Source organism: Staurois parvus, unplaced genomic scaffold, assembly GCF_062004578.1.
Source record: "Staurois parvus isolate SC_StPar_1 unplaced genomic scaffold, SC_StPar_1.0 ptg001130l, whole genome shotgun sequence".
Taxonomy (NCBI): Eukaryota; Metazoa; Chordata; class Amphibia; order Anura; family Ranidae; genus Staurois; species Staurois parvus.
The window spans coordinates 2,240,898-2,253,850 of record NW_028318926.1 but is presented as its reverse complement, the minus strand read 5'-3'; the positions used below and the strand labels follow the sequence as shown (position 1 = coordinate 2,253,850).

General features: G+C 49.8%; 12 non-coding genes across 12 annotated transcripts; 8 read left to right on the top strand and 4 right to left on the bottom strand.

The window, feature by feature from the left end:
* The first annotated feature begins 598 nt into the window (after window positions 1–598).
* TRNAY-GUA (transfer RNA tyrosine (anticodon GUA)) lies at window positions 599–685 on the top strand. Its single transcript is given in 2 exon segments — window positions 599–635; window positions 650–685. It is a non-coding gene; the product is annotated as a tRNA-Tyr (tRNA).
* Window positions 686–827: 142 nt separating this feature from the next.
* On the top strand, window positions 828–901 carry TRNAN-GUU (transfer RNA asparagine (anticodon GUU)). Its single transcript has one exon. It is a non-coding gene; the product is annotated as a tRNA-Asn (tRNA).
* A 2,741-nt stretch (window positions 902–3,642) lies between these two features.
* On the bottom strand, window positions 3,643–3,715 carry TRNAK-CUU (transfer RNA lysine (anticodon CUU)). The gene has a single exon. It is a non-coding gene; the product is annotated as a tRNA-Lys (tRNA).
* Window positions 3,716–4,094: 379 nt separating this feature from the next.
* Window positions 4,095–4,181, top strand: TRNAY-GUA (transfer RNA tyrosine (anticodon GUA)). Its single transcript is given in 2 exon segments — window positions 4,095–4,131; window positions 4,146–4,181. It is a non-coding gene; the product is annotated as a tRNA-Tyr (tRNA).
* Window positions 4,182–4,323: 142 nt separating this feature from the next.
* TRNAN-GUU (transfer RNA asparagine (anticodon GUU)) lies at window positions 4,324–4,397 on the top strand. Its single transcript has one exon. It is a non-coding gene; the product is annotated as a tRNA-Asn (tRNA).
* A 2,741-nt stretch (window positions 4,398–7,138) lies between these two features.
* Window positions 7,139–7,211, bottom strand: TRNAK-CUU (transfer RNA lysine (anticodon CUU)). The gene has a single exon. It is a non-coding gene; the product is annotated as a tRNA-Lys (tRNA).
* A 379-nt stretch (window positions 7,212–7,590) lies between these two features.
* On the top strand, window positions 7,591–7,677 carry TRNAY-GUA (transfer RNA tyrosine (anticodon GUA)). The gene is given in 2 exon segments: window positions 7,591–7,627; window positions 7,642–7,677. It is a non-coding gene; the product is annotated as a tRNA-Tyr (tRNA).
* A 142-nt stretch (window positions 7,678–7,819) lies between these two features.
* TRNAN-GUU (transfer RNA asparagine (anticodon GUU)) lies at window positions 7,820–7,893 on the top strand. The gene has a single exon. It is a non-coding gene; the product is annotated as a tRNA-Asn (tRNA).
* A 2,404-nt stretch (window positions 7,894–10,297) lies between these two features.
* Window positions 10,298–10,369, bottom strand: TRNAG-UCC (transfer RNA glycine (anticodon UCC)). Its single transcript has one exon. It is a non-coding gene; the product is annotated as a tRNA-Gly (tRNA).
* Window positions 10,370–10,634: 265 nt separating this feature from the next.
* TRNAK-CUU (transfer RNA lysine (anticodon CUU)) lies at window positions 10,635–10,707 on the bottom strand. Its single transcript has one exon. It is a non-coding gene; the product is annotated as a tRNA-Lys (tRNA).
* Window positions 10,708–11,086: 379 nt separating this feature from the next.
* TRNAY-GUA (transfer RNA tyrosine (anticodon GUA)) lies at window positions 11,087–11,173 on the top strand. The gene is given in 2 exon segments: window positions 11,087–11,123; window positions 11,138–11,173. It is a non-coding gene; the product is annotated as a tRNA-Tyr (tRNA).
* A 142-nt stretch (window positions 11,174–11,315) lies between these two features.
* TRNAN-GUU (transfer RNA asparagine (anticodon GUU)) lies at window positions 11,316–11,389 on the top strand. Its single transcript has one exon. It is a non-coding gene; the product is annotated as a tRNA-Asn (tRNA).
* Window positions 11,390–12,953: the final 1,564 nt, after the last annotated feature.

Genomic DNA, 12,953 nt, shown 5'->3' with positions numbered 1-12,953 from the left:
GATGAGCTAGAAATATTTCCCCATTGGTGGAGAGAAAGGAAGCCAAGCCAGTAGATATGGTAAAGGTGTGATTGTGCAGTGCGCTTGAAGGAACTGGAGATACTGACACCTTTTGCAAAGGCCTTTGACTCGGCCAAAAAAAGGCACGCCCAACGTGGGGCTCGAACCCACGACCCTGAGATTAAGAGTCTAATGCTCTACCGACTGAGCTAGCCGGGCTACCACACTCTGCTGCTTTGAGGCCTCTTGCAGCTAGCAGGCTCTGACCACTCTTTCCTAGCTTTCGCCACAATTCCTTTGGCTAAACTCAATGTGCTTCCAAGTACTATTCTGCTCACTTGCTGTCAAGGCACAGGGTACATCACCATTTTTGCCGGGACTTTGGAGGATCACAACAAAATGCGCTGGCTCTTTACAAACCCTTTTCTCTCTTTGCAATACGTCAAGCCGTAGCCTCCCACATAACGTCTGCCTAGGCATCTGCCCTTATCGGCCGAGGCGGCATCAAGCAATACCTCAACCTAGAAGGTCAAATGCAAAGTGTTCAGCACTGGCTTTGCATTCAAGGGCTCATGTGTTACCACACCCATCTGAGTTCCCTTCGATAGCTCAGCTGGTAGAGCGGAGGACTGTAGTAGATGAAGTAGCAATCCTTAGGTCGCTGGTTCAATTCCGGCTCGAAGGAAGGGCTTTTTAGCCCGCGTCTCTCCCTTTTAGAAAGAAGGCAATCCCTCATCTCTACAAATGTGCAATTGGGAAGCTTTTTAGGCACCTTGAGTTGATCTTTCATTTCTCCATCGGGCCAGTTCAAGCACGCTCCATGTGTGGTCTCTGTGGCGCAATCGGTTAGCGCGTTCGGCTGTTAACCGAAAGGTTGGTGGTTCGAGCCCACCCAGGGACGCTCACGTTTTCTCATTACCTTAGCCGGGACCGCTGCCAAGTCTGACACCCACCTAGGAAGACAAAGCATCTCCTTTGGCTCGCCTCACACGGCTGCCAATTGAGCCTTCGCTCACCACATTCCTTGAAAACGGACTAGTAATATGTCGCATTCAATTGCTCTTGTTCTGGAATGTTGAAGATCTTTCCTAGTTTAGTCAAGCCACTTCTTCGCTTCCGCTGACTCTCAGGAACAAACCCCAGCATTTCTATTCACACCTGAAGAGGCCTTAGTCCAATTACCATGGAATGTGTAGATGTTGATTGTCCAGGAACAGGAGGGGAGGTGTGAGAATTGTGGAGGCGCCCTTTTTCAAGTTACATCATCCCCATGTTGGTTGTCAGGAAGCCTGCATAGCTAATAGTGCCTAGATTGACCTGGCTAAAGGCGTCAATTGTTGTCAAATCGCCTGGAGAGAGGTGTTAATAATGTGGAAGACAGATAGTGTGGCTGGACAAGCTTGTGTCCCAGTGTATTGCTGGCCTTGAACTACACAGGGATGCAATGTTTCTTAAAGATCCTTCTGAGTTTTTCCGACACTCCAGTTCCATACGGGATGACTATATTTCTCCAAGTGTTCTGCTTCTCCCCAGTTTGTTTTCCTGAGCTTGCGGAGGTTTTAACCAAGACCCAGTCTGGGTAGCCACAAGCTTTCAAAGCCCTCCTGAGATGTCCCGGTAGCACCCTCCTAGTCATGTGCTAGGATTTGTATAGTTGGCCTCTGCTTACCAGAGAGGCTGTCAGGTAAATTCAGTGTGGTATTCTGCTTAACAGAGTGCTGCGATGGATTACTCAGGTCTGCTGATGATTCTCTGACGTTGTTTGAGTTTGTCAGAGTTCTTCCCGCCTTCGGGAAGCTGTGAGAGCTTTCCAGAACATGGGTGGGGGCTAGGCAAACGAACAGCATGAATATGGATACAGCCCTGGCCATTTGCAAGGGGGGGCATTCCAGTCGCATGCTGGGAGTGGCATGTATGTTCTGCCAGCACATGGGCTCAGCGTCTTTCCTGGGAGAGGGCCGAACAGTTGGGCTGGAGGCAGGCTGCCTCGCCTGGAGCAGGCTGCTATGCGGCCCCAGGTGGGTCGACCTGAGGGCCTGAAACCGGTCAGGACGTCAATACCGCTTAACTAAGAGATCAGCTAGATGTCCTCAGTGTGAAAAGTTCTAATTTTGCAGTATCCCACTACAATTCCCCATCCCTATCCCCAGCTCTACAAGAAAACTCCAAAAACAAACATCCCCAAGTGCGGTCATTGAAGACAAGGAGCGTTTGCGCGTGTGTGTATGTGGCTGAAGAAATACACTGTGCCTGGCTGCGGGGCGAAGTAAAGGGAAACCGGGGCAAACATGCCAGCGTCCCTGGCAAGGGTGGCGTTACATCTGTGTTCTTTTGTCTTTAGACTCTTTTTGTTGCTACCATGTCAGCCGGATATATTGCAGAGTCCTAAGAACCCCCAGCTTGTGTTCCAGTGGGTGGTGTGAGTCAAAAGGCAGATAGCGGTCTGTGTGGGTAGGTATCCTGGAGACCTCCCTGCCCAAGTCAGCCCCTTCCTTGCCTTGTAAGACGCCGTCCAAAAGGGGTCATTTGCTATTCAGTGCCTCTTCCCGTGTACACTTGATGTATTGGTCCGCTGACTTGATGCGTTCACTAAAAGCTTGTGTTTCTGATGCTCTACTCTCCAGCCAAGTATAATCCACATGCCTTAACAAACGACTTGGTCTTTTCCCCATGGAACAATTCAAGTCTCTCTTGTCCAGCTGCTTCATGCACAGGTTAGCTACAATGGGAAATACAAGTGATCCCATGGCAGCGGCGTGTTTCTGTCTGTAAAAGTCATTGGGGTACTTGAAATGGGCTTGCTTGAGTCAAAGGGCCAGCAATGAATGCACTTGGTCAAGCTTTAGTTCTTTTTGGCTGTCAAGAGTCTTCCCTTATTTCAGATGTTTCCCACAATGTCAATAGCCTCCGCAAAGCGTATCCAAGTGAAAAGGCCTATGACATCATGGGACATGCTTGTTTCTTCTGTCTCCGACTTCAGTCTACATTCCTCGTTGAGAAATTCTTTAGCATTCTTCAAAATGCTGCCAGTTATCTTGCCATTTGAGGGTGTTGGAATGGTAGCCAGCTACTTAGCAATGCTGTGTGTGCCAGAGTTGATTGTTTGTGAATCGGTGTTTGAAATGCCTGAACCTTGTCCCTGGATAATGCTGTACTCCTTGAGCGAGTTAAAGCATGAGGCCGGAGCCTGTTGGGATGCGGCGGAATATTTGCACTGTTGTCACTAAGGCAAGACATCTTAGGAGCTTTGTTGAAGGAGCTTTGGCCCTGTGCTCTTTTGTCAAGGGCGCAAAGAAGAAGAAGACTGTGTTGGCCGGGAATCGAACCCGGGTCAACTGCTTGGAAGGCAGCTATGCTCACCACTATACCACCAACGCAAGGCTGTGCAGCAAGCATGCTGCTGGCTGTGTAGAACTAAGGCCATCCATGACATTGACTCCACAGACCCCCTGCTGCGCAAGGTCCATTTGCTGGCGTACCAAGTCACCTCTAGGAAGATGAGCTAGAAATATTTCCCCATTGGTGGAGAGAAAGGAAGCCAAGCCAGTAGATATGGTAAAGGTGTGATTGTGCAGTGCGCTTGAAGGAACTGGAGATACTGACACCTTTTGCAAAGGCCTTTGACTCGGCCAAAAAAAGGCACGCCCAACGTGGGGCTCGAACCCACGACCCTGAGATTAAGAGTCTCATGCTCTACCGACTGAGCTAGCCGGGCTACCACACTCTGCTGCTTTGAGGCCTCTTGCAGCTAGCAGGCTCTGACCACTCTTTCCTAGCTTTCGCCACAATTCCTTTGGCTAAACTCAATGTGCTTCCAAGTACTATTCTGCTCACTTGCTGTCAAGGCACAGGGTACATCACCATTTTTGCCGGGACTTTGGAGGATCACAACAAAATGCGCTGGCTCTTTACAAACCCTTTTCTCTCTTTGCAATACGTCAAGCCGTAGCCTCCCACATAACGTCTGCCTAGGCATCTGCCCTTATCGGCCGAGGCGGCATCAAGCAATACCTCAACCTAGAAGGTCAAATGCAAAGTGTTCAGCACTGGCTTTGCATTCAAGGGCTCATGTGTTACCACACCTATCTGAGTTCCCTTCGATAGCTCAGCTGGTAGAGCGGAGGACTGTAGTAGATAAAGTAGCAATCCTTAGGTCGCTGGTTCAATTCCGGCTCGAAGGAAGGGCTTTTTAGCCCGCGTCTCTCCCTTTTAGAAAGAAGGCAATCCCTCATCTCTACAAATGTGCAATTGGGAAGCTTTTTAGGCACCTTGAGTTGATCTTTCATTTCTCCTTCGGGCCAGTTCAAGCACGCTCCATGTGTGGTCTCTGTGGCGCAATCGGTTAGCGCGTTCGGCTGTTAACCGAAAGGTTGGTGGTTCGAGCCCACCCAGGGACGCTCACGTTTTCTCATTACCTTAGCCGGGACCGCTGCCAAGTCTGACACCCACCTAGGAAGACAAAGCATCTCCTTTGGCTCGCCTCACACGGCTGCCAATTGAGCCTTCGCTCACCACATTCCTTGAAAACGGACTAGTAATATGTCGCATTCAATTGCTCTTGTTCTGGAATGTTGAAGATCTTTCCTAGTTTAGTCAAGCCACTTCTTCGCTTCCGCTGACTCTCAGGAACAAACCCCAGCATTTCTATTCACACCTGAAGAGGCCTTAGTCCAATTACCATGGAATGTGTAGATGTTGATTGTCCAGGAACAGGAGGGGAGGTGTGAGAATTGTGGAGGCGCCCTTTTTCAAGTTACATCATCCCCATGTTGGTTGTCAGGAAGCCTGCATAGCTAATAGTGCCTAGATTGACCTGGCTAAAGGCGTCAATTGTTGTCAAATGGCCTGGAGAGAGGTGTTAATAATGTGGAAGACAGATAGTGTGGCTGGACAAGCTTGTGTCCCAGTGTATTGCTGGCCTTGAACTACACAGGGATGCAATGTTTCTTAAAGATCCTTCTGAGTTTTTCCGACACTCCAGTTCCATACGGGATGACTATATTTCTCCAAGTGTTCTGCTTCTCCCCAGTTTGTTTTCCTGAGCTTGCGGAGGTTTTAACCAAGACCCAGTCTGGGTAGCCACAAGCTTTCAAAGCCCTCCTGAGATGTCCCGGTAGCACCCTCCTAGTCATGTGCTAGGATTTGTATAGTTGGCCTCTGCTTACCAGAGAGGCTGTCAGGTAAATTCAGTGTGGTATTCTGCTTAACAGAGTGCTGCGATGGATTACTCAGGTCTGCTGATGATTCTCTGACGTTGTTTGAGTTTGTCAGAGTTCTTCCCGCCTTCGGGAAGCTGTGAGAGCTTTCCAGAACATGGGTGGGGGCTAGGCAAACGAACAGCATGAATATGGATACAGCCCTGGCCATTTGCAAGGGGGGGCATTCCAGTCGCATGCTGGGAGTGGCATGTATGTTCTGCCAGCACATGGGCTCAGCGTCTTTCCTGGGAGAGGGCCGAACAGTTGGGCTGGAGGCAGGCTGCCTCGCCTGGAGCAGGCTGCTATGCGGCCCCAGGTGGGTCGACCTGAGGGCCTGAAACCGGTCAGGACGTCAATACCGCTTAACTAAGAGATCAGCTAGATGTCCTCAGTGTGAAAAGTTCTAATTTTGCAGTATCCCACTACAATTCCCCATCCCTATCCCCAGCTCTACAAGAAAACTCCAAAAACAAACATCCCCAAGTGCGGTCATTGAAGACAAGGAGCGTTTGCACGTGTGTGTATGTGGCTGAAGAAATACACTGTGCCTGGCTGCGGGGCGAAGTAAAGGGAAACCGGGGCAAACATGCCAGCGTCCCTGGCAAGGGTGGCGTTACATCTGTGTTCTTTTGTCTTTAGACTCTTTTTGTTGCTACCATGTCAGCCGGATATATTGCAGAGTCCTAAGAACCCCCAGCTTGTGTTCCAGTGGGTGGTGTGAGTCAAAAGGCAGATAGCGGTCTGTGTGGGTAGGTATCCTGGAGACCTCCCTGCCCAAGTCAGCCCCTTCCTTGCCTTGTAAGACGCCGTCCAAAAGGGGTCATTTGCTATTCAGTGCCTCTTCCCGTGTACACTTGATGTATTGGTCCGCTGACTTGATGCGTTCACTAAAAGCTTGTGTTTCTGATGCTCTACTCTCCAGCCAAGTATAATCCACATGCCTTAACAAACGACTTGGTCTTTTCCCCATGGAACAATTCAAGTCTCTCTTGTCCAGCTGCTTCATGCACAGGTTAGCTACAATGGGAAATACAAGTGATCCCATGGCAGCGGCGTGTTTCTGTCTGTAAAAGTCATTGGGGTACTTGAAATGGGCTTGCTTGAGTCAAAGGGCCAGCAATGAATGCACTTGGTCAAGCTTTAGTTCTTTTTGGCTGTCAAGAGTCTTCCCTTATTTCAGATGTTTCCCACAATGTCAATAGCCTCCGCAAAGCGTATCCAAGTGAAAAGGCCTATGACATCATGGGACATGCTTGTTTCTTCTGTCTCCGACTTCAGTCTACATTCCTCGTTGAGAAATTCTTTAGCATTCTTCAAAATGCTGCCAGTTATCTTGCCATTTGAGGGTGTTGGAATGGTAGCCAGCCACTTAGCAATGCTGTGTGTGCCAGAGTTGATTGTTTGTGAATCGGTGTTTGAAATGCCTGAACCTTGTCCCTGGATAATGCTGTACTCCTTGAGCGAGTTAAAGCATGAGGCCGGAGCCTGTTGGGATGCGGCGGAATATTTGCACTGTTGTCACTAAGGCAAGACATCTTAGGAGCTTTGTTGAAGGAGCTTTGGCCCTGTGCTCTTTTGTCAAGGGCGCAAAGAAGAAGAAGACTGTGTTGGCCGGGAATCGAACCCGGGTCAACTGCTTGGAAGGCAGCTATGCTCACCACTATACCACCAACGCAAGGCTGTGCAGCAAGCATGCTGCTGGCTGTGTAGAACTAAGGCCATCCATGACATTGACTCCACAGACCCCCTGCTGCGCAAGGTCCATTTGCTGGCGTACCAAGTCACCTCTAGGAAGATGAGCTAGAAATATTTCCCCATTGGTGGAGAGAAAGGAAGCCAAGCCAGTAGATATGGTAAAGGTGTGATTGTGCAGTGCGCTTGAAGGAACTGGAGATACTGACACCTTTTGCAAAGGCCTTTGACTCGGCCAAAAAAAGGCACGCCCAACGTGGGGCTCGAACCCACGACCCTGAGATTAAGAGTCTCATGCTCTACCGACTGAGCTAGCCGGGCTACCACACTCTGCTGCTTTGAGGCCTCTTGCAGCTAGCAGGCTCTGACCACTCTTTCCTAGCTTTCGCCACAATTCCTTTGGCTAAACTCAATGTGCTTCCAAGTACTATTCTGCTCACTTGCTGTCAAGGCACAGGGTACATCACCATTTTTGCCGGGACTTTGGAGGATCACAACAAAATGCGCTGGCTCTTTACAAACCCTTTTCTCTCTTTGCAATACGTCAAGCCGTAGCCTCCCACATAACGTCTGCCTAGGCATCTGCCCTTATCGGCCGAGGCGGCATCAAGCAATACCTCAACCTAGAAGGTCAAATGCAAAGTGTTCAGCACTGGCTTTGCATTCAAGGGCTCATGTGTTACCACACCCATCTGAGTTCCCTTCGATAGCTCAGCTGGTAGAGCGGAGGACTGTAGTAGATGAAGTAGCAATCCTTAGGTCGCTGGTTCAATTCCGGCTCGAAGGAAGGGCTTTTTAGCCCGCGTCTCTCCCTTTTAGAAAGAAGGCAATCCCTCATCTGTACAAATGTGCAATTGGGAAGCTTTTTAGGCACCTTGAGTTGATCTTTCATTTCTCCATCGGGCCAGTTCAAGCACGCTCCATGTGTGGTCTCTGTGGCGCAATCGGTTAGCGCGTTCGGCTGTTAACCGAAAGGTTGGTGGTTCGAGCCCACCCAGGGACGCTCACGTTTTCTCATTACCTTAGCCGGGACCGCTGCCAAGTCTGACACCCACCTAGGAAGACAAAGCATCTCCTTTGGCTCGCCTCACACGGCTGCCAATTGAGCCTTCGCTCACCACATTCCTTGAAAACGGACTAGTAATATGTCGCATTCAATTGCTCTTGTTCTGGAATGTTGAAGATCTTTCCTAGTTTAGTCAAGCCACTTCTTCGCTTCCGCTGACTCTCAGGAACAAACCCCAGCATTTCTATTCACACCTGAAGAGGCCTTAGTCCAATTACCATGGAATGTGTAGATGTTGATTGTCCAGGAACAGGAGGGGAGGTGTGAGAATTGTGGAGGCGCCCTTTTTCAAGTTACATCATCCCCATGTTGGTTGTCAGGAAGCCTGCATAGCTAATAGTGCCTAGATTGACCTGGCTAAAGGCGTCAATTGTTGTCAAATCGCCTGGAGAGAGGTGTTAATAATGTGGAAGACAGATAGTGTGGCTGGACAAGCTTGTGTCCCAGTGTATTGCTGGCCTTGAACTACACAGGGATGCAATGTTTCTTAAAGATCCTTCTGAGTTTTTCCGACACTCCAGTTCCATACGGGATGACTATATTTCTCCAAGTGTTCTGCTTCTCCCCAGTTTGTTTTCCTGAGCTTGCGGAGGTTTTAACCAAGACCCAGTCTGGGTAGCCACAAGCTTTCAAAGCCCTCCTGAGATGTCCCGGTAGCACCCTCCTAGTCATGTGCTAGGATTTGTATAGTTGGCCTCTGCTTACCAGAGAGGCTGTCAGGTAAATTCAGTGTGGTATTCTGCTTAACAGAGTGCTGCGATGGATTACTCAGGTCTGCTGATGATTCTCTGACGTTGCTGGAGTTTGTCAGAGTTCTTCCCGCCTTCGGGAAGCTGTGAGAGCTTTCCAGAACATGGGTGGGGGCTAGGCAAACGAACAGCATGAATATGGATACAGCCCTGGCCATTTGCAAGGGGGGGCATTCCAGTCGCATGCTGGGAGTGGCATGTATGTTCTGCCAGCACATGGGCTCAGCGTCTTTCCTGGGAGAGGGCCGAACAGTTGGGCTGGAGGCAGGCTGCCTCGCCTGGAGCAGGCTGCTATGCGGCCCCAGGTGGGTCGACCTGAGGGCCTGAAACCGGTCAGGACGTCAATACCGCTTAACTAAGAGATCAGCTAGATGTCCTCAGTGTGAAAAGTTCTAATTTTGCAGTATCCCACTACAATTCCCCATCCCTATCCCCAGCTCTACAAGAAAACTCCAAAAACAAACATCCCCAAGTGCGGTCATTGAAGACAAGGAGCGTTTGCGCGTGTGTGTATGTGGCTGAAGAAATACACTGTGCCTGGCTGCGGGGCGAAGTAAAGGGAAACCGGGGCAAACATGCCAGCGTCCCTGGCAAGGGTGGCGTTACATCTGTGTTCTTTTGTCTTTAGACTCTTTTTGTTGCTACCATGTCAGCCGGATATATTGCAGAGTCCTAAGAACCCCCAGCTTGTGTTCCAGTGGGTGGTGTGAGTCAAAAGGCAGATAGCGGTCTGTGTGGGTAGGTATCCTGGAGACCTCCCTGCCCAAGTCAGCCCCTTCCTTGCCTTGTAAGACGCCGTCCAAAAGGGGTCATTTGCTATTCAGTGCCTCTTCCCGTGTACACTTGATGTATTGGTCCGCTGACTTGATGCGTTCACTAAAAGCTTGTGTTTCTGATGCTCTACTCTCCAGCCAAGTATAATCCACATGCCTTAACAAACGACTTGGTCTTTTCCCCATGGAACAATTCAAGTCTCTCTTGTCCAGCTGCTCCATGCACAGGTTAGCTACAATGGGAAATACAAGTGATCCCATGGCAGCGGCGTGTTTCTGTCTGTAAAAGTCATTGGGGTACTTGAAATGGGCTTGCTTGAGTCAAAGGGCCAGCAATGAATGCACTTGGTCAAGCTTTAGTTCTTTTTGGCTGTCAAGAGTCTTCCCTTATTTCAGATGTTTCCCACAATGTCAATAGCCTCCGCAAAGCGTATCCAAGTGAAAAGGCCTATGACATCATGGGACATGCTTGTTTCTTCTGTCTCCGACTTCAGTCTACATTCCTCGTTGAGAAATTCTTTAGCATTCTTCAAAATGCTGCCAGTTATCTTGCCATTTGAGGGTGTTGGAATGGTAGCCAGCTACTTAGCAATGCTGTGTGTGCCAGAGTTGATTGTTTGTGAATCGGTGTTTGAAATGCCTGAACCTTGTCCCTGGATAATGCTGTACTCCTTGAGCGAGTTAAAGCATGAGGCCGGAGCCTGTTGGGATGCGGCGGAATATTTGCACTGTTGTCACTAAGGCAAGACATCTTAGGAGCTTTGTTGAAGGAGCTTTGGCCCTGTGCTCTTTTGTCAAGGGCGCAAAGAAGAAGAAGACTGCGTTGGCCGGGAATCGAACCCGGGTCAACTGCTTGGAAGGCAGCTATGCTCACCACTATACCACCAACGCAAGGCTGTGCAGCAAGCATGCTGCTGGCTGTGTAGAACTAAGGCCATCCATGACATTGACTCCACAGACCCCCTGCTGCGCAAGGTCCATTTGCTGGCGTACCAAGTCACCTCTAGGAAGATGAGCTAGAAATATTTCCCCATTGGTGGAGAGAAAGGAAGCCAAGCCAGTAGATATGGTAAAGGTGTGATTGTGCAGTGCGCTTGAAGGAACTGGAGATACTGACACCTTTTGCAAAGGCCTTTGACTCGGCCAAAAAAAGGCACGCCCAACGTGGGGCTCGAACCCACGACCCTGAGATTAAGAGTCTCATGCTCTACCGACTGAGCTAGCCGGGCTACCACACTCTGCTGCTTTGAGGCCTCTTGCAGCTAGCAGGCTCTGACCACTCTTTCCTAGCTTTCGCCACAATTCCTTTGGCTAAACTCAATGTGCTTCCAAGTACTATTCTGCTCACTTGCTGTCAAGGCACAGGGTACATCACCATTTTTGCCGGGACTTTGGAGGATCACAACAAAATGCGCTGGCTCTTTACAAACCCTTTTCTCTCTTTGCAATACGTCAAGCCGTAGCCTCCCACATAACGTCTGCCTAGGCATCTGCCCTTATCGGCCGAGGCGGCATCAAGCAATACCTCAACCTAGAAGGTCAAATGCAAAGTGTTCAGCACTGGCTTTGCATTCAAGGGCTCATGTGTTACCACATCTATCTGAGTTCCCTTCGATAGCTCAGCTGGTAGAGCGGAGGACTGTAGTAGATAAAGTAGCAATCCTTAGGTCGCTGGTTCAATTCCGGCTCGAAGGAAGGGCTTTTTAGCCCGCGTCTCTCCCTTTTAGAAAGAAGGCAATCCCTCATCTCTACAAATGTGCAATTGGGAAGCTTTTTAGGCACCTTGAGTTGATCTTTCATTTCTCCTTCGGGCCAGTTCAAGCACGCTCCATGTGTGGTCTCTGTGGCGCAATCGGTTAGCGCGTTCGGCTGTTAACCGAAAGGTTGGTGGTTCGAGCCCACCCAGGGACGCTCACGTTTTCTCATTACCTTAGCCGGGACCGCTGCCAAGTCTGACACCCACCTAGGAAGACAAAGCATCTCCTTTGGCTCGCCTCACACGGCTGCCAATTGAGCCTTCGCTCACCACATTCCTTGAAAACGGACTAGTAATATGTCGCATTCAATTGCTCTTGTTCTGGAATGTTGAAGATCTTTCCTAGTTTAGTCAAGCCACTTCTTCGCTTCCGCTGACTCTCAGGAACAAACCCCAGCATTTCTATTCACACCTGAAGAGGCCTTAGTCCAATTACCATGGAATGTGTAGATGTTGATTGTCCAGGAACAGGAGGGGAGGTGTGAGAATTGTGGAGGCGCCCTTTTTCAAGTTACATCATCCCCATGTTGGTTGTCAGGAAGCCTGCATAGCTAATAGTGCCTAGATTGACCTGGCTAAAGGCGTCAATTGTTGTCAAATGGCCTGGAGAGAGGTGTTAATAATGTGGAAGACAGATAGTGTGGCTGGACAAGCTTGTGTCCCAGTGTATTGCTGGCCTTGAACTACACAGGGATGCAATGTTTCTTAAAGATCCTTCTGAGTTTTTCCGACACTCCAGTTCCATACGGGATGACTATATTTCTCCAAGTGTTCTGCTTCTCCCCAGTTTGTTTTCCTGAGCTTGCGGAGGTTTTAACCAAGACCCAGTCTGGGTAGCCACAAGCTTTCAAAGCCCTCCTGAGATGTCCCGGTAGCACCCTCCTAGTCATGTGCTAGGATTTGTATAGTTGGCCTCTGCTTACCAGAGAGGCTGTCAGGTAAATTCAGTGTGGTATTCTGCTTAACAGAGTGCTGCGATGGATTACTCAGGTCTGCTGATGATTCTCTGACGTTGTTTGAGTTTGTCAGAGTTCTTCCCGCCTTCGGGAAGCTGTGAGAGCTTTCCAGAACATGGGTGGGGGCTAGGCAAACAAACAGCATGAATATGGATACAGCCCTGGCCATTTGCAAGGGGGGGCATTCCAGTCGCATGCTGGGAGTGGCATGTATGTTCTGCCAGCACATGGGCTCAGCGTCTTTCCTGGGAGAGGGCCGAACAGTTGGGCTGGAGGCAGGCTGCCTCGCCTGGAGCAGGCTGCTATGCGGCCCCAGGTGGGTCGACCTGAGGGCCTGAAACCGGTCAGGACGTCAATACCGCTTAACTAAGAGATCAGCTAGATGTCCTCAGTGTGAAAAGTTCTAATTTTGCAGTATCCCACTACAATTCCCCATCCCTATCCCCAGCTCTACAAGAAAACTCCAAAAACAAACATCCCCAAGTGCGGTCATTGAAGACAAGGAGCGTTTGCGCGTGTGTGTATGTGGCTGAAGAAATACACTGTGCCTGGCTGCGGGGCGAAGTAAAGGGAAACCGGGGCAAACATGCCAGCGTCCCTGGCAAGGGTGGCGTTACATCTGTGTTCTTTTGTCTTTAGACTCTTTTTGTTGCTACCATGTCAGCCGGATATATTGCAGAGTCCTAAGAACCCCCAGCTTGTGTTCCAGTGGGTGGTGTGAGTCAAAAGGCAGATAGCGGTCTGTGTGGGTAGGTATCCTGGA